General features: G+C 36.8%; 1 protein-coding gene across 1 annotated transcript in view; it reads left to right on the top strand.

Annotated features, from left to right (window-relative positions):
* CF2H8orf34 (chromosome F2 C8orf34 homolog) overlaps positions 1–21,247 on the top strand; it is a 413,397-nt gene that overhangs the window by 46,868 nt on the left and 345,282 nt on the right.

Consider the following 21,247-nt stretch of genomic DNA (forward strand, 5'->3'; position numbering starts at 1 on the left):
CTCTTGTTTGTCTGGGAAACTATTTATCTCTCCTTCTCTTCTGAATAGAGTGCTATCTCTTCTGGATAGAATGCTTGGCTACAGGTTTTTTGTTTTTTTGTTTTTTGTTTTGTTTTTTCCATTAAGTGCTTTGAATATATCATGCCACTCCCTCTGACCTGCAAAGTTTCTGCTGAAAAATCAGCTGAAAGCCTAATGGGGTTTCTGTATAAAACCGTTTTTATTTTTTCTCTGCTGCTTTTAAAATTCTTTCTTAAATCACTACATTTTGCCTTTTTAATTACAGCGTGCCTTGGTGTAGACTACCTTGGGGGCTGTCTGTGCCTCCCAGATCTGGATGTCTGTTTCTTTCCTCAGAGTCAGGAGGTTTTCGGCTATTATTTCTTCAGATAAGTTTTCTGCCCCCTTTTTTTCTCTCTTTTTCTGGGATCCCTAGAATTCAAATCTTACTACACTTGATGGTAATGCTGAATTCCCTAAGTCTATTTTTATTTTTTCTCTCTGTCTTGTTTAGTTTGAGTGCTTTCCATTACTCTTTTAGGTTGTTGATCCATTTTGTGTTTCTTCCAGTTTACTATTTATTCCACTTAGTGTATTTTCAATTTTATTTATTGAGTTCTTCAAATAAATAAAATAAATCTCTGGTTCTTTTTTATGTTTTTATATTTCTTTGTTAAAGTTCTCACTGAGATCCTTCACTCTTTAGTCAGCGAGTATCTTTTTAACCATTATTTTAAATTCTCTATCAGACATATTATTTATCTCTATTTCATTTAGATCTTTTGCTGTGATTTGGTCCCATTCTTTCATTTGGGACATATTCCTCTGTCTCCTAATTTTGTCTAACTCTTTGTGTCTGTTTCTAGGTGTTAGTAAACTCAGCTACATCTGCTGTTGAAAGTAGTGGCCTTTGTCTTTTTCTGGCTGACAAATGCCATATGATTTCGGTCATATGTGGAATTTAAGAAACAAAGCAGATGAACATAGGGGAAAGAAAAAAAAGAGAGGGAGGCAAACCATAAAAGAGACTCTTACTATAGAGAACAAAATGAGGGTTGATGGAGGGAAGGTGGGCAGGGGGATGGACTAAATGGGTGATGGATATTAAGAAGGGCACTTGGATATTAAGATGAGCATTGGGTGTTATATGTAAGTGATGAATCACTAAAATCTACTTCTGAAACTAATATTACATTATATGTTAACTAACTAGAATTTAAATAAAGCTTGAAACATTAAAAAGTTGTTTTAATAATAATAATAAAAAAGAAAGTAGTGACCTTATGATGAAGAGGTCCTGTAGTACTCTGCTGTGGAATGTCTCCTGTTTACCAGAACCTCATGCTTCAAAAGTGTCTCCTGTGTGTGTTGCCTACACTCTGTGATTGTGGCTGAGCCGTGTTTGCCCTCAGTGTGGTTATTTGCAATGGCTTTCTTTGCCTATTGCAGGCAGAGTTTGTTCCCTGTGCTGTTAGTGGGCCTGTCTGGGGCTGCCTGGGGATTAAGTTGAGTCAGACTAGGTGTTTACTAGAGATGCAGTAGCACAAACTATAGAATAATGCAGGGACATGCCACATGGCACCACCAAGGTCCACATCAGTTACTGGGACTGAGGTGGCCAGAGTTGTAGGGGGTGGATCCATGGAGGTATCCGGTGGTGGGAGGTGTGGTGTTGGCACAGGTTGTTCAGTTAACTCTTGGAAGAAACCTGGAGCTAAAGCCTGGCTGGAGAGGGTGTGCCCGCAGAATATGTATGTTGGGGTGCTCTGTTAGCAAGTTAGGTCATCAGTATTGAGGCAGTGCTGGGTCCCCCAGGTGTCTGTGTGTTTCTGCTGAGGCCTGATGGAGGGTAATGGCATCCACCAGTAGGGAGCTACTTCTTTATTAGTACCAATTGGATATTTCCCAGTAGTTTGTCACAGGGAATACTTGGTTGCTTTCTATTGTTGATGGTTATTTTCCACTGATCTTTTCTAATAGTGAATTCGATGAAGACTGCTTCTGACTTTTGTCCCCAAGACCAATTTTGTTTTTTTTAAATAAACAGACGTTCAATTTACTGTTTTATTTTTTCTCTCTTACTCATTATCCCATGGAGAGAAATCTTTACAAAGCTTGCATAAAGGATTTGAAGATTAAATGCAATTGCTTATATTTTGTATTTAGCAACTTCTTTCATTAACCTTGCTAGCCTTATTGTTTTTCATTCCAGAGGCCCAGTGGAGTCTTAAGGTAGCTTTTTTCCTCTCCAGAGAGCATAAAAAGTCTTATCTGATCACCTCAACTATTCAGCTAGCTGGAACCACCCCTCCTCTCAGGTAATCTCATGGGTTACCTGAAACCATTTATCATTCATGTCATTATAGTATGCATTTTTATGTAAATAAAATTTACACCTCCTTGCGAATAGGGACCTACATTCCTTCCCCTCCCATCTCTCTTGACCACAGGTACTTTACCAGGCTAAAGTATTATGGTGTTATGATACTGAATCTACTGAGCAATGAACAAATGGGTATTTATTAAGGTGGGTTTTTTTTAGCTTATTCTTTCTTGACACAGGTCAGTAGCTTGATACCAAAATGCAGTGCAGCAAAGCAGTGCTACAGAGGGCCATGGTTGTGCCATAGACTATTCAAAGAAGTAGAAAGTCCTCATATCCTTCAAACCATCTTCTATGGATGCTATTTCACTAGTCTGGTCTAGTCTTTCTCAGAATGTTAGCATGTATGAAAATAATCTGGAGAGTTTGTTACAGCACACTGTGTGGTAGGTCCCACTGTCAAGAACTTTTGATTCAGTAGATATGAAATGAGACCCAAAAATCTGCCCTTCCAGCTCCTAAGCATGCAGCAGCAGCTGGTCAAGGGATCCCACTTTGAGAACCACTGCTCTGAATTGGCTTTAGATGAGTGTTATAAGTTTTACATTTGTTTTTTTTTTTTTTTTTTTTTAACTGAGAACTGTACTGCAACCTTTTTGTATTGTCAGTTGATAAAGGATGCATGTAAAATACCAATTACAAGATGTGGTACCCAGCAGGTATTCAGTGAATTGAAACTTTATTGTTGCTAATCAGATTTGACATCCACATTTCAGTATGCATTTATTCTATAGAGAGTTATTAAATCCCACCCCCCTTGTAGGAAATGGAGGTAGATTAGTGAACTGTTGTCCTCATGGTAGATTAGTTAGTGAACTATTATGCTCATATTGAGGAAGAAGAATAATAAGGAGGCAATTATAAAATTTGAGGCATAATTTTCATTCACTGATCAAGCATGATCTATGATCTTGGGCATGCTCCTCAGTTTCGACATCTGTGAAGTAGTGATAATGCTAAAACTCACATAGTTGCCATGAGTTAAATGAGGTATCATAAGTGACTTGTATACTATCAAGGCTCCTTAGATGTGAGGTGCAAACTAAAAACAAAGAACATATATATAGGAGAGACCAAGAGCGATGGAAAGAAAAAGATTCTTGTAATGCATTACAGTGATGACTTACAGGAACATTTCGAACATGTTCAGTACCTAAGTATACTTGTTACCCATGTTGTTGTACAAGCACATGAGCCTCTTTAAAGGTAAGAATTTATTTTGTAAGTATTGTATTAGATAGGGCATGGGTGATAGTCTCTTTTTGATTGTAGCTTAGGGACTCAGAATTATCAAGCACTCGGAGGCTTATTCATTCAAGGGGTTATATATTAAAAATCTGAAGGTGATACTGAATAAAAGAAATAAAGTTATCTTTTGATATATAGAAGAGATGATTTGACAATTTCTTTTCTATTTATTTTCTCAAAGCCTTGGTGAATTTGTGTGGAGAGATATATATTTACTTTTCACGTAAGAAGTGAAATCTTGTTTCAAGGACAAGATAGAAATTATTTTTAGGCTTACATAATCCCAGTGATGACCACTTTTCTTTTAACCTGTTTTCTAAGGTGCTTATGTATTAAGGCATATGAGTAAGCATTTTGGTGAGCTACAGTTAGTTTTGAAGTGATCACCATGACCATTACTATTAGTGAAGAGGTGACTCCTTCGTTACCCTGGGTTTATGTATCCTATTTCAAATTTGAGTTTGTTTTGCCTTTTCTCTCACTGTTGTTATATCTTTTTTCCCCTTTTGGTGTGGCATCTTTTACTATAGAAGGGACTAGAAAGAATCAGAATACAATGGACATGCAGTTGGTCAGGGATAAAGATTGGGAGTTCTGTTTCTGAGTCTGCCAGTCTGTCCCCTGGACCAATCTCCGAAAATTTTAGCACATTGGGCTCCATGTTCATAAATTGAGGACCATAAACTGAGTTTATTCTCCTTGGAAAAGAAAAGTTTGAGGGCTAGCTGAATTTAACTAATGAAATTTATGAAATTTTTTGAACTAAAAGGTGATAGCTGCTTGCTTTCTACGTAAGCCATAAATGGGTCAAGAAGAAATAACTAGCATTAAGATAATACAAATTCTCTGCTGGTGGAAGTTAATACAAATCAGAGGGGATTTTGAATAGAGGCTGTATCTCATAGATTCTTTAAAACTAGAAGAGGCTATCTTTTCATTCCTGTCATATTTTTCTTTTGTTTTTCTTTCGCTATAGGAAGTTTATCAAGTTTTGAATGTTCAGCCTGTTTATCTCCTCCAGGCCGTGGGCTTTGGAACCAGAAGATCTGGTAGAATTAAATTTTACCACTTAATAGCTCCGTTTTTTAATCTGTAGAATGGAGATGAAGGTTTTGAACCTGTGAGTATGTATATTTGTAGTATGTATCACTCAGGGTACTCCAGAGAAACAGATCCAATAGGAATTTATTTTAAGGAATTGACTCATGCAGTTGTAGAGGCTGGCAAGTCTAAAATCTGTAGGGCAACCCAGCAGGCTGGAAACTCAGACAGGAGTTGGTGTTGTAAGCTGGAGACAGAATTTGTTTCTCAGAAACTTCAGTTTTGCTCTCAAGGCTTTCAATTGATTGGATGGGGCCTGCCCACATTATCAAGGGTAATCCTTTTTACTTAAAGTCAGTTGATTGTACATACAAACCATATCTGTGAAGTATTTTTACAGCAACACCTAGATTAGTGTTAGACTGTATGACTGAGTATGGTGGCCTAGCCACATTGACTTATAAAACTAGTTATCACACAGTTGTCATATTAGCTAAAATATCCTTACTCCGAGCTAAATGTTCACATGCATTACTTCACCTAGTTCTGATAAACATCATAAGAGGAGATTTTATTCTCTTAGAAAGGATAAAACTTGCCATTGTCCCACTGAAATTTGCAAAAGCATGGGAACCGTATCTGGTTCAACTAGCGTCCTGTCACAAAAGTTTTCAAATTCATATTGGAAAAGAGAATGCTTTTCTTTACCATCTCGTCACTCAGGCTGTTCCTGACATGCTGGGGCCATGTTCCCCAGGCCATGTAACAGGCTAGTTGAAAAGTATTAGGCAAACGTGCCCAGAAAAGCAGTGATGAACATTAGAGAAAGGTAACTGTGAATGTTACAAGAGGTCTCTTCTCTTCTACAGTTTGACCTTGTTAAGTAATTGTTGTTTTTCTTTGCTCAAGTAACTTTGAGTTGGGTGTTTGGCACTTGCTATCAGAGTCCAATATGATACTGCCACATTACTATCAAAGTGACAGTTAACAAACAACCATCGAATCGCAGTAGTTTGAGCCACAAGTTTTATTTCTTGTTCACATTCTATGCCCATTTGGGTCAGTGGGAAATTCTGGTCTCTGTCATCTTCATTTAAGAGCTTCCACTTTCTGGGGCACCTGGGTGGCTCAGTCAGTTAAGTGTCCAACTTTGGCTCAGGTCATGATCTCACCGTTCATGAGTTCGAGCCCTACATTGGGCTCTATGCTGACAGCTCAGAGCCTGGAGCCTGCTTCGGATTCTGTGTCATCCTCTCTCTCTCTGGCCCCTCCCCTGCTCATACTCTGTCTCCCCCCCCCCCTCAAAAATAAGTGCACATTTTTAAAAAATAAAAAAAAAAAGAACTTCCGCTTTCTGAAATATGGCTGGCCACCACAGCAGAAGGATGGAAGACGATAGATTGTGCACTGGTTCTTATAGGCCCAGAGTGACATAAGTCACTTCTACTCATATTTCCTTGTCCCAAGCAATGCAAGGAACTGGGAAAGTGTAATCCTATCACATCCAGAAGGGCAAAACCAAGAAAATTGATGAACATCTCTAATAAATACTGAATGGTTTGCGTAACTTTAAACTCATGCAAAACACATTGGATAATTTTGTTGGTGGAAGGTAATTATCTGAAGAGAATATAAATTCTAATTTCAAAATTATCAATTTTTTCATTTTTTTGCCATGATTTTTGTTTCTTATCTACAAAATACTTTTCTTTCATGAGATCATGAAGATCTTCTATTATATTTTCTTAAAATAGTTTTTTTTTTCTTTTTTCATTTAAGCATTTAATAGATCTGGAGTTTATTTTTATGGAATCTAGTTTTATTTTATTTATGTATAGAAAGGACACTGTCCCAATACCATTAATAAAATAGTCCATTTTTCTTCTCAGATATAAAGGATCATCTCTGAAATATATTAATTTCTCATATTTCCTTGGGTGCATTGGAGATTTTGATTTTCCTTTGCAATGTTCTATTTTTTTATAGTAAAAACAATCATACAAAACTGCAACAAAAATAATGTATGTTACCTTTGAGTGAGTATAAGAATGTTGCTGGAGTAGTCTTTGTAACTTTTTGTATGTTTTCCCAACTATAAAGAGGTAATGTTCTGCCAAAACTATTATTTTTTATAAAGTTTTTGAAGATTAGATAAAATTTCATTAGAAAATAGCTTTGTTTATCAGATACTTTCTATCCTCAATTATGCTTTACTTTAAAAAAATACTTAATGTGGGAATATTCCAATTTAATATATAAAAACTAATAGCTGTTCAGAATCCACTTTAAAGGAGATTGACCCTAGTTCATCCTCAATCTGTTCTCAGTTTGAAGAATAGGCCTGTGTTAGGAACTGCAGTCCTATTTTCTTTTATAGGTTATTATGATTTTGAAAAGTGATAACATCATGTTCTTGGCTTCAGGGAATAAAGACTAAGCTTTGGAAAAAGCCCAAGGATTGAATGTTGACCTTGGAAATGTTTTGTAAGGGAATATATTAGAGAAACACATTACTTTCTTAATTTTGTTTGATCCATTAGCCAAAATTTCATTTCACTTGTAAAACAGTGCTGTAGTTCTCACTCATGCTTTAAACTAATTATTTGGGGCTGGTGAGAGAAGGAAATGCTGAAGACTGAGGTACATGTATGTCTATGCATGTAGTAAATTTTCTACAACTGAATAGCCATTTGTGAGTAACATGAGTTGAATTCAGGTATTCGTGGTGGTTGATCAAGCCTAGCCCAGTCAAAAAATGAGGGATAATCTCAGCCTCATTCCATATATTACAAGGAATTTTGTCTATGTTATATGATTTGATTTGATGAAATAAAGAAGTGTAGAGAATTGACACATTTTTTCTCAGCAGAGTTCTTTATTGTCACAGGAAATAGAGCTTGAAGCAAAATAAAATTCATGAATATCTCACAAAATTTTTGGTAGCACAAGTCATGAGAATGTTAGCAGGTCAGTGAAGGATGGAGGAGTTTGCATTGAACCTTCTTTCCCACCTTAATGGAACAGTACTAGGTGGCAGTGACAAATTAGAAGCTGTATCATAGCCCCCAAATCAGGCTAATCACATAAGATTGGCATGGGGAAAGAAAATGTAGACCATGGAAAAAGTAGAGAAAGAGGAACCTTTAGAAGGTTTAGCAAAGGAAGCAAACTATTTCAGTGTAGTGTTTGAGAAGAGAGATGTGGAAAGAGATGAAATTAGAGAATTCAGCAGGAATCACTTCATGCTTGCCAGTATAACCATCATTAGGAGCTTGGGCTTGATTCTGAAGGTGATAGCAAACCGTTGAATAACTTTGAACAGGTTAGTGAAAAAAATAGATGAAAGTAAAATATACTCTTACTCTTCAAAATCTAGTCATCAATCATCAGTGTGTCAACAGTCAGGCTTAGTATTTGACTGTCTGTGGGAGTAAGGGTGAGGACTCTTCGAGAATAATGGGATAGGTAGTGAAATTGAGTGGGTAGGCATGCTATTTCTGGGGGAAGAAACACACATCCCTGGCAGTTATTGCCTTATTTTTAAGTGCCAAGTATTGTGCAAAGTAATTTTGTTCCTAAATGTATGATATTTACTACCAATTTAATGATGAATTCTATCTTGTTTTGGACTCGTGCTTTACAGTAAGCACATAATTTCTCATCTTAAGTGAAGGCAGTTATCTCAGTGCATAACTTAGTACTAAAAATAATGACATTCCTGCCATTGCCATCTAGTGGCCATTATTAGTTATGGTACCTTTCATTTAATTTTGTGCTCAGGATTTCATTTCTTGAATTATATTGCTCTTAGAGAGAAGGCTATGCACTACAGTAAATATTAGCTATTGGAGAATCAGTTTCTTTGAAAATTCAGTAGGAATCCTACAACTGAATAAATCCTATTATGTAGGGTGTTAATGATGTGAAGATTCTGTTAAATTTCATAGCATAAATTCTACAGTTTTTCTAGAGCAGAACTTGAAACAACTTACTTTAGCACTTTTGGGGAAAATTTACCAAAATTTTAGCAATAGTTCACATTCTTTCATATCATGTCAGGTAACAGAATGTCCCTCAATGGCAAGTATGTGGAAAACATACAAAGGGGTTTTTGTAACTATCAGTGTGTAAATACCTAGTAGACAGTTTTTGTGTGCCCAAAGATTAATGTTGTCATACTCTGAGGGACACAAACGAAGAGCAGAACATGGGCATTTTCCTGGAAATATAACTTTACTGAGCGAAAATAACAAAATATACTGTTTGTTTCCAGCCCTCTCTGAGTCCAGCTACACACACAGACACACACAGACACACACAGACACACAGACACAGACACACACACACACACACACACACACTCTCCAACCAATAATTCAAGATTCTGAACATCTGTAATGGGGCCTCCTATTTCTATTGAGTATCACTGGTCAAATACTAATGATGAGCTCCTTGATGTCAGTAATATGTTGTGTTTTATACTTCTGTTTGCCTTACCATGTCAAACAAACAAAAATTAAAATAGTAATTTCTTTAGCCAAAATCTTATCAATAGACTTTTAGATTGTTTACAGTCTTTGTTATTTTAAATAGTGCTTTAAATAAATGTCCTTGTTTATTTGTACTTTTTAAATTGGCTAGATTGGGATGCACATTTTTGCTTTTGAAATGCCTTGCTGCATGGTACTGTACTGTTTAAAGCCATTCCTTTTGTCCTGTGAATTATTATTTTATATTTTTTACTGGTTTCTCTTAGTCCATTTTTTTCTTTTATTTATGACATTTTTTCTAAGAAAAAACAAAATATACATACCACAAATAATGCAATTTTAAAACCTGAAACACAGATTTCGGAAACACAAAGATACTAGATTACAGCCTGTGATTTTTCTGTAGCCACTTTAACTATTAGAGGTCTGTAGAGCCTCTTAATTAATTTAAAAGTCTAAAAGTTATGCCTAAACAAAGCTCATGAAAATTCCCTTACAGTTGAACCAGTGATTAACATTTGTGAAGACTATCCCATTTATATTAAATGTGTAGTCAGAGGTTGATTAACGTAAGCCTGAGAGAATATGTAAGCAAACAATCATCAGAAGCAAAACATAGTATACTGAAAAAATATTTTGAAAATCTTAGTATTATCACCAAATAGAGTTATTCTGGCACAGAGGAATTCACTTACATAATCCAACATCCCTATGAAAGAAATGATTTCAAAGCAGTTTGAGAAAGTTTCAAGTACTCTTGAGATATTCATTCTATATTTGAATTGTTTTGCTAAATATGCAGTTTTAGCATTGGGGAAATTTACTGAAAAAGCAGTTTACAGCACAGCAGTATCTGACTCAGCATCTCTTAACTTTGCTTTAGAAAGGGCTGGCTCTGTGGGCCTATGACCTGTGCCATCACACAGGCCCCCATGCTCAGAGGTCTCCACTCTTGGTTTAATGCTCTGCTATTGTTTACTTAAAGTTCTTAATCATTTTTAACAAGGGGTCCCACATTTTCTTTTTCTGTTCTCCCCAGTCACAGAGAAGCATCAGGCATTAGAGCCTCCTCGATGAGGTTTTCTACTATTACAAGAGTTTCAAATCCATGCAGTTCAGTGCTTCTAAGGGCCAGGTTACTTCTTGAAGACCCCGATTTGCCCTGCAACAAATATCAGTAAGGAGCTCTGTGGTGTACATTCCTCCCCCGGGGGAGGCCATTGGGAGGTAGGAGTACCTGAAGACCAATAGCGACTCCTATAGCTGTCAAGTCATGTTGCACCTCCTGTTGAATAGCGGATTCTTCTTACCGCTGGCCGCTGTTCTGTTTAGCCCTTTGTGCTTTCTTACCTTATCTTTTGGAAGCCTCAGAGTTACTACACATAACTGAGTCAGTTTGTGTTTTGACTCTAGATTGTCTTTTAGATATTTCTTTTTGAGGAGGGCAGGGACAGAGGATCCAAAGTGGCTCTGCACTGACAACAGAGAGCCCGATGCAGGGCTTGAACTCCTGAACCATGAGATCATGACCTGAGCTGAAGTCGGACACTTAACCGACTGAGCCACCCAGGCACTCCTCTGGTGACTTTGGTCTTAGTAAATTGAAACGTGGTTTCCAACCTTCTTGTAGCATATTATCATAGAACGGTAGAAGGATCCAGAATCATAGGAGTTGAGATGTATTAGATTTGTGACTCCACAGAAGACCATAGGCATGACATTCTGGGTGGTGAACTGAGAGATGTGTGTCTCTGCCAATGGCCCAGTTGAGAGAAATGAGAGGCATGTCAGGTCCACCTGAGAGCCTTATGGGTGAAGGAAAGTCAACCACTGACATGGCATCAGCAGCTTCTTGGGACAACACTGTTCTCCCCACAGCTCCTGGGGGTGATGGTTGTCAGAGGACTGCTTCATGGGTGGACTACTGCACAAGGGCTTCTAAGACATCTTCCTTCTGGTGGAGTTATGGTCTGGGTGGCTCAAGGAGAGGAAGGCCAACCTGGAGCAGGAGGCCAGGGCTGTTCCAGAAGTAGGGTGTTGAGGAGGGTAGAGAGTGGGGTGTGGAGGCCCTGCCTCTGCTTATGACTACAGAGCCTTGTAGAGTGACTGTGTCCATAAAAATTAAAAAAGAAATAACCTCTTATTAAAATATTATCCCCTTAAGACTTTACAAAAGATCAAATTCATATTTAAATGCAACTTTTCTTTCTAGCATTTTACCACACTTCTGCATACCTGGCTGCCTCTGATTTTTATATTCATGCATATTTTTTCTTTTCCTTTTATCTTTGTAGAATATCTCTTAATACTTTCTTTTATGTAGGGTGTGAGGGAGATAAACTCCTGAGAATTTCATGTCTGAAAGTATCCTTCCCCCTCTCTGACCCTACAGTTGATGATAACCCAACACATTCATAGAATCTAAAGTCATTTTCCCCTCTCATCCAAATCAAGGATCTTAAAGGTACTGCCCTTTTATTTTTTTTAACATTGAGTTCTACTGATGGGAAGTTTGTAATAGTCAGAATTTCTTTACTTTATGGATAGCATTTTCCCCCACTGACATCTTTTATTATTTTATTTTTATTTATGAGCTTTTTACATTTCATCACAATATTTTTAGCCATGGGTCTTTTCATTAATTCTGAGCTCTTTCAGTCTGATGCTTTGAGTATCTCTTCAGCTTGGGGAAATTTTATTGTATCTTATTCTTTATCTTCTTATTTGCATTATCACTGTATCCTTCTGAAGTGCTTCTTAAAAGGCTGTTGGGACTTCCATATCTCACTTCCATACCTCTTCATATATATCCCCCCCCCCTTTTTTGTATTTTTATTCCACTCATCATTATATTTCTTAATCTTTCTTTAGGTCACTAAAATTGCCTTTAATTTATTGAGTCCTTCCACTTATATTTTGATTTTAGCCACAGTATTTTAAACCCCATGAACTCTGAATTTTTCTCAGATTTTTAACTTTTCATGGTAGCGAGTTCCTATTTTATAAATGCTACATTCTTTCCAGTTGAATTTCCTGAAATAGCTCTATTTCTTCTTGGCTCAGTTGAGGTCTTTGTTTATACACTTGTACAATTTTTCCTAAAATTTCTGGTGATTTCTGGTTGTTGATTCATATGTATGAATGAAAATGAGGTTTCTTATTATAGATACCTTTCTCTAGACTTGACTAGATTCCCCTATCTGACCTCTTCCTTGACTGGGAAGGCAGGAGAGGGGATTGTCTGAGGGTCCAGCAATCAGGCTTCCTTGTATAATGCCAGGTGGAACAGCCAACTGCCTAAACAAGGAGGGCCGTGGTTTGGGGTATAATGCTTTCTTGTCTCTCACTCACAGGCATCTGCCCTCACTTTTCATGAGATGTGGAGTCCAGTGTTACCTCATGTTCTACTCTGCTGCTTCGTGGAGTCCAACACCATTCCTGTAGACTCTCTCAGACAGGTGGCATGGGAAGAGTTCTCTGACCTCATTATGTGGGAAAAAGTCCCAGCTGCCAACAGCACCTCTTAGAAGAGGGAGATGGAATCCCAACTAGCCCAGTTGCTCAGAATGCCATTCTTTTATGAATCACAGCAAAGGCTTTCCCTTGGCCTTTGGTTTTGTGTGTTAGCTTGAATGTTCTCTCCAGCCTTCTTGGAAAGAATAGAACTGTCTTGGGCTGTAGTGTCTCTCCTGCTCTGCTGAAACCACTAGTCTTCCCCTACTTGCTTCATTCTTCATGTTAACAGAGTTTCTCAAACTTTCTAGTCCATTGATGGCACCCTTTTTTGCTTTCTCTTGAGAATGTGTTTTCACTCTTTAAATAATATCTTTTCTGTAACTTTAATAGGACTTTGGGGCATGAGGGAAGGGCTAGTCCATGTAAAGATGTATAAGATCATTCCACTATGTTATGTAAGAAACCAACAGGTTTTTAACTTGTTGCATAAATGTCAACCCACATGGCTTCCAAATAGTATTTGTGGTCTGGATTTGGTGTTGAAGGGATATGTTTTTGGTCAAATAAAACTATACAAGCATACACAGCATATTTCATATGTAAAGCAGTCTCGAAAACAGCTGGCAAGATTATTCATTGCCTTAGCAGAAAATGGATTTTACTGAATGATTGTGAATCCTTCTAAATCACCTTGTGGTTTACCAGCTGCATTGAGCTCACTTGGACTCTGAGTGTTTGTTGACATTGATTGCTGTTTATTGTTCATTAAGGAATTTTAGTCTAAAGCACATGATGTCTGTTTTTATCACAACATATGTAACTAAACAAAACCTTATATAAAGTAATATAAATAGAGTTAAGTACATACATTGTGAATGGGGATATTAGGTATCTGTAAATTAAAAATGTGTTATCAGCAATTGTTGATGACATCAATATACTTTTTTACTTTTCATAAACCATAGGGAATATATGATTGTCAGCATGCTGCTAAATTAATTTATATAAGAATGTCTGTCTATGCCTAATGCCATGACTTTTGCTTTAATGTAGATTTAGTATTTAATAGTAAATGCCTTATCAATTAGCTTCTTTCTACGTCAACTTGGTGTTCCGTGTATTAGGTATAATATTTCTTCTAAAATGAGTACATAAATTTGAATATTAATGTATTGTTTTAAAGTTTTGGATTTTAATAGTACTAGTATAGTTTTTTTCAGCTGAGAAAATATTTCTAATAAAGAGGAAAGATTAGTACTTAACTGTTTCAGACTTGCTAGATTTAAGAGATATTTAAAATATAGTCCTATCTTTCAGCTCCATGTTATCAGAATATATTGCCCACCACCCCTCATTGTTACTTTTATCTGTAGACCCTCGGGTGGTTCTCCATATTCCTTAATAGTGTTAACTCCTAATCCTTAACACTCTTTCTAATACTACACATGTATTCATTCTTCACAGTTTTCACATACATGTAGGTGACCTTTCCCTTATCCTAGTGTTTTTATTAAACTTTTAACCAATTATTTTTACCTGACTTCCTGCCTCTACCACCCGTATTGCCATTACCAGTAACCTCAGACTCTCCATAGTCTCACTTTCAAGCATCCTTCTCTCCGACCATCTCCTTCTAGCCTTCTAATTCACTGCCTCTAGTATTCCAATCCCAACTTTTCTTTAACCCCACCTGGACATCCAGTCCATTGATCCTACCATGTTTTCATTTTCCCTTACCTACTTGATGTCCTCAGTCTGCTTCCTACTCAGCTTAAATTCTGGAATCTGTGAATGGGACCTGTCATTATAATTGCTCCGTTGCACATACCCTCAAGTGCCTTGCCCCTCTCTCAGTTCATCCTACTTAATTAGCAAAACCATAGCCCTTTCTTAATTAAACATTTACCTCTTTCTTTTTTTAAAGTTTATTTATTTATTTTGAGAGAGAGAGGGAGCATGAGCAAGGGAGGTCCAGAGAGAGAGAAGGAAAGAAGGCTCCACACTGTCAGCACAGAGCCCAGTTCAGGGCTCAATCTCATGAACTGTGAGATCATGACCTGAGCCAAGATCAAGAGTTGAACACTTAACCAACTGAGCTGCCCAAATACTGCAACATTTACCTCTTTCATGTCTATACCTATGCAGCTAAACATGGGTGGGAGGGAAACATTAACTTGTTTTGTTTTAAGTTTGTGACCACAAATACCAAGTGGCCAGGTAGCCCTCACAGTCATAGTCCAATCATTCCTATATACTCCTGGGTCCCTACTTTACAGGTTTCTCTTTTTCCAAAACTCCCAGTCCTCATCTCCCCTGCTCTGTTTCTGCTGTTGACCTTGTTTCCTACCTTCCTAGGATAATTGAAGCAATCTGATCTGAAGAGAAAATCTACAGACCAACACCAGCAACTATAGAGCAGGGATACCTTTCTCTTTTGTTCACTGACAATCTGCAACACACAGTGCCCGGTTTATAGTGGGTGCTTACTGGGCACCTGGGAGACTCAGTCGGTTGAGTGTCCAACTTCAGCTCAGGTCATGATCTCACAGTTCGTGAATTCGAGCCCCACTCTGCTGTCAGCACAGAGCCCACTTCCATTCCTCTCTCTCCCTCTCTCTGCCCCTCTCTCACTTGTACACTCTCAAAAATAAATATTAAAAAAATAAATTGGTTTAGGTCAAATCCCTATTAAAAATATAAAACCAAACAAACAAAAATCAAATATAGTGGGTGCTTATTAAATACCTGCTGAACATATAAATACCATTGATATTCTAAAGGAAGGATTAAAATATTAACTTAAAAATTGCTATGAGTACCGTCTATCTTATCTGTCTCGCTACTTCACAGCTCCTTTTATCAAACTGGCACTCTTGGTCTTCTGCCCCTAAACCATCCCTGGCTCGTTTTTCCATATCGTGGTGAGTGGTACTGACCACAGCTGAGTCATTGAAGCTCAATACCTGGGAGATTCATTCCTCGGGCTGCTTTTACCCACTCCCTCTCCCGATCAGCTCTACTTTTGGAATTTGTGTAAAGTCAGGCCACTGCTTTGCACCCTCAGTTATGCCTCCGCTATAGTAGTCTAGTTGTCCGTGAACAATTCTTCTGGCTTCTCCTCTTGATCTTTACGTAGTGGCCAGAAAATGCTTTTTAGAAGGGTAAATCAATGTTCCTTCCTTCCTTAACAGCATTCATTGGCTTTGCACTCCATTTAAACTAATCTATGCCTTAGCTGACAAGGCTCTGCAAAGGTCTGGCATCTGCCTACCTCTTCAACTCACATGCTACTCAATCCCTATTGGCATTCTGACAGCTCTTCAAAATGTATCAAGCTTTTCAATGCCCAGGAGACTTTGCATTTAGTGTTCTCTCTGCCTGGAATGTCTGGTTCTAATTTTACCTTAAAATCTTAGATCAAATATCACCTCCTCAGAGAGGTTTTCTTGACCACCCTATGTAATATATCCCACCCCCATTTTTTTCTAATATATTACTCTGCCTTTTTTTTTCATAGAGCTTTTCAGAATTCATATTTATTTTATTTATTTATATGATTGTTTATTATCTTACTCTTCCAAAGAATGTAAGTTCCCTAAAGCCCTAGGACAAATCAGTATAATTTATTTTGAGACCCAGAGACTACCATAAATATGTGATATGAAAGTGAAAGATGTATTGAGGGAACTTTTGCTGTCTGTAGAATCTAGAGCATATTATTGTAAGAGGTGAAACTGTTGCTGGGAATGGTTTTTATATGACATAATGTATTCATTTATTCATTCCTTCTTGTAGTAAATATGCCAAGAACTGTTCTTTGATCTTGGGAAACAAAGATGCCTAAGACACGTTTCTTGAACTCTGCAGAGAGTTGCACTGGTAAACACATGATTTAATACAGTGGGATGTGTGTTGTCTAGAATTGTGTTCATAATGTTCTTCATACATTTTCTATGCCTAACTAACTCTGCTTTGGGCTGATCAGAGCTGGGCTATGTTTTCTTTTGTTTTTAAATTCCATGTGGTTCTTATTATGATAGTCACTTCTCTGAAGCTATATTTAGTAGACATCTGAAATATCACTTTTCCACCACTTCCTCTCCTAATAAACTGCCATTTCCACCATCCACATGGTTAGTAAAAAGGCTATGATGTTCTTCATGAGAACCTGATCAACATATCCATATCTTCTCTGGAAATTTTATATATTTGAGACCCAGAGAGTCAAAGTTCACTTATGTCTGTTGACCTGATGTGTAGGAGCTAAGTTATGTTAGCTATATATGGCCATGTGACACACTGCAGCCCCAGAGGACAGTGGGTTCAGAAGCTGAAGGAATTGTTACCCAACATGTGGAGAAAGCCAGCTACAAAGAAAGATAAAGTAAATGGAGAGAGACACGTGTTGAGCTTCAAGAGTCTGCCTCTAGTTGTTCCTGAAAGCCAGCATTCATCGCTCCACTTCCTGTAGATTGGTTTTTCAACTTGTTCTGGAATCTGTAAGCTAATAAAATGAATCCATATTTTTTGCCCAAGCTAGAGACTTTTGACTGAGGGCAATAACTATGATTTTTTAGAGTTTTATTGAGATATAACTGACATACAGAACTGTATAAGTTTAAGCATAATGACATAACATATATATTGTGAAATGATTAACACAATAAATTTTGCGAACGTCCAACACCTCACATAGTTACAAAAATTTCTTTTTCTTGGTAATGAGAACTTTCAGGATCTATTCTTTTAGCAGCTTTAAAATGTGCTGTACAGTAGTGTTAACTGTAGCCAGCATGTTGTACGTTATATCCCCTGGACTTATTTATCTTATAACTGGAAATTGATACCTTTGGACCACCTTCCCCCAATTCCCCACCCTTGGCCTCTGGTAATCATACTACATGAAATAATTCAGACAGAGAAAGGCAAATACTGTATGACCTCACTTAATGTGTGGAATTTAATAATTAAAAAACCCTCACAGACAGAGATCAGATGTGTGGTTACCAGAACATACATTTAAAATATTGCCTACGGGAAATTCTCCATCTATCTACTTTATACTTTACACAGATTGATCATCAAATACACGGCTTCATCTATCCTCTTAGCAGTGATATTAAGGAGAGTTGTTCTTTAGCATATGCTACAGCAAATGGTATCCACAGCTGCCAACTCTGCTCGAAATGGCTTCTCTATTTGTTCTGTTATATACATATGGAGCCTGGATTACATTCAAAAATGCTTCCTTTTTTAAAAAAAAAATTCTTAAGGAATGGACTTAGCAATTATTTTATATGTATTGGGAAAATCATTTGAATTTTCTCTATCACAATTTCCTAATTCTAACACAAGCAAAAGAATACCCACTTCATGGGTTACTGTTATGAACATGAAAAGAAATCATGTCTAAAACACCTAGGAATGTGTCTTGTAGATTGGATGGATTATTTTCTTTCTTCATTCTTAACTAGGCTGTGTGATTGTAGGGTGGTATTTTTTTAAAATTAAATTAAATTAAGTTAAATTAAATTTTAGAGAGAGAGCAGGGAAGAGGGGCAGAGGGAAAGTGAGAGAGAATCTCAAGCAGGCTCCACACTTGGTGTGGAGCCCAACATGGTGCTTGATCCCACGACCCTGGGTTCATGACCTGAGCTGAAATCAAGAGTCACACGCTCGACTGACTGAGCCATATCAGGTGGTATTTTAAACTTTAGGTTCCTAGTAGGAACGATAATGTTAAGGTTGCAAATAATCTTTAAACAACTCCCCTAGCTGGTTAAAAACAAATTAACTTATGACATTTTCTGGGTAAAATTGTTAAAACATTCCCATTCCTGGTGCACCTGACCCCTTTCTCTGCTTTTTTTTTCACCACAGTACTCATTACCTATCAATATATTATATAATTTGTATATTTATTAATTGTCTTCTCCCTACCACTAGAATGTAAACTCCCTGAGAAGAGAGATTTTTGTCTGTTTTGTTCATGTCTGTATTCCAAGTATCTCAGAGAGAGACTGGCACATATCAGGTGGATCAGTAAATATTTATTGAATAAATGAATGAATGAGTATTTTAGAGTAACATTTTGTCTATTATTTGCTGTATTTGTTAACATCAGTTTTGAAAACAGTTATTCATAAACTTTCATCTTTTGTGTTCCTTAAGTATTACATTATTGCTTTCCCCAGAGCCAACATCTTAAGACATGGGAGAAGGGAAGGATGGAGGAAAGATTTAGGTACCATATGGGAGCAGTTCCACTCTTGATAAAAATGGCTCATAGTTTTTAGCAACTGCTATTAAAGCTACTGTTCATATAAAGATTTAGTATACATAGTAATTCCTGAGATCTTTCTGGAGATCCCAACTGCCATTCTTTTAATTAAAATATTTCTAATTAAAGCTTTAAAAATTAATAGACTTTATTATTTTAAAGTAATAAACTTTATTTTATTAATAGACAAAAAAAATGCCTGATTTCATAGAGCACTTACAGGTTTTTAGAAAATTTTAATAGTAAGTAAAGAGAGTTCCCATATACTTTTTTCCAAATTAAATTTTTTTAAAGAGGAAGGAATAAGAACATATGTTGTTCTTGAACACATTTTTATAAATAATACTTAAAGAGTTTAGTAATGGTGTACTAGATAATTTGGACCACGCATTCCACTAAGGAAACCTGGAATAATTGGTCAGAATATAGAAAACATCTGTTTGAGAGCCTCAAAAAGCTAACAAATTAGTGAACGATGACTGGGCCAAAATCAAGGAGAAGATGAACATTCAGGGCGGTAAGCCATGTGTTTGGGGCTACTTTCACCCTGAGAGCCTTGATCCTTTCTAAGAGGCCACTAAGAGGTTGACCAGAAAACCCCAACAGAAACCACCATACAGCTGAGGCACCTGTGTGCAGTTTGATCTGCCAGAAGTGGCATCACCGAAGCTCTAGGCCATTTTAGTCCCTTGCGCACAGAGAGCTAGTGAATCATCTGATGTTCCCACAGTGGCAAAGCTGTAAGCTGACCCAGTCCTGGCTCTACAAGTTGGCACACCAGTAGGCAGTTCCATTCCCCCACACTCTTATTCACGTGCTTTCTACCAAGTGGCATAATAAGAACAAGGGCCAGAAGCTTCTTGCCTAACCCCTGACCATGATCACCCATTGATACCAATCAGCTTAAGAAAGAATTTTAGTTTCTACTGATTGCAACACCAGGGATTGAGCAGGAGTGCCAACAGCATTAGAAGAACAAAACAGACTAGAGTAAATATTACAAGGGCTCCAAACATTAAGTTGTCTTTTAAATGAAAGCCCACAAAAATGGGGCAGAACGCACACACTAAACCTAAACAGGATGACTACCTGTTAAATGATAGAATATCAGTAAGTAGAATCAAGAGTCTCCTAACATATTAAACAGAATATCCAGGGTATATATAATATATATTATAATAATATAAAATATAATAATTATAATATAATATATATGATATGTACATATCTACACACATACATATCTACACACATACATAATATACATATTTTATATATAAATATACATATGTGTATGCAAAATCACTTGCCAAACCAAGTACCAAGAAAGCCACAATTTGAATGAGGGAAAGATTAATCAACTGAAGCTAGTATCAAGAAGAATTGGATGTTGGAAGTACCAGACAAGGATTGTTTTGGTTTTTTTTTCCAGATTTATTGAGAAGTAACTGACATACTTCACTGTGTAAGTTTAAGGCATATAGCTTGATGGTTTCATTTACGTATTTTGTGAAATGGTTACCACAATAGATTCAGCTAACATCCGTTTTCTACTATAGATTCAGTAAAAAGAAAGAGAAAGAAACCATTCTTCTTATGATGAGAACTCATAGGATTTATTCTCTTGGCAATTTTTCTATATATCATAAAGCGGTATTTGCTATAATCGTGTTGTACATTACCTCCCTAGTATTTATCTTATAACTGGATGTTTGTACCTTTTGACCACCTTCCTACAATTTACCTTTCCCCCACCCTCCACCTCTAATAACCACAATTCTGATCTCCTTTTCTGTAAGTTTTTTTTTTTTTTGGTAAGATTCATATATAAGTGAGATCTTATAGTATTTGTGTTTCTTTGACTTATTTCACTTAGCATGATGTCTTCATGGGCCATCCATGTTGTTGCAAATTATAGGATTTCTATGTGCTTTATGACTGAATGCTATTCTATTCCATATATATATATATATATATATATATATATATATATATATATGTATGTATGTTATGGTATGTGTGTGTATACATATCACACACATACCATAACTTCTTTATCCATTTATCTATTGATGATCACTTAGATTGTTTCCATTGTCTTGGCTATTGTAAATAATGCTGCTATGAACATGGGAGTGTAGATATCTTTTCAAGTTAGTGTTTTCATTTCCTTTGGATATATTTTAGAAGTGGAATTGTTGGATCACATGGTAATTCCATTTTTAATTTTTTGAAGATCCTCTATACTGTTTCCTATAGCAGCTGTACCAATTTACATCCTACCAACAGTGCACAAGGGTTTGCTTTTCTCCACATCCATGCCAGAATTTGTTATCTCTTGTCTTTTGG

This window comes from Prionailurus bengalensis, chromosome F2, assembly GCF_016509475.1.
Source record: "Prionailurus bengalensis isolate Pbe53 chromosome F2, Fcat_Pben_1.1_paternal_pri, whole genome shotgun sequence".
NCBI lineage: Eukaryota > Metazoa > Chordata > Mammalia > Carnivora > Felidae > Prionailurus > Prionailurus bengalensis.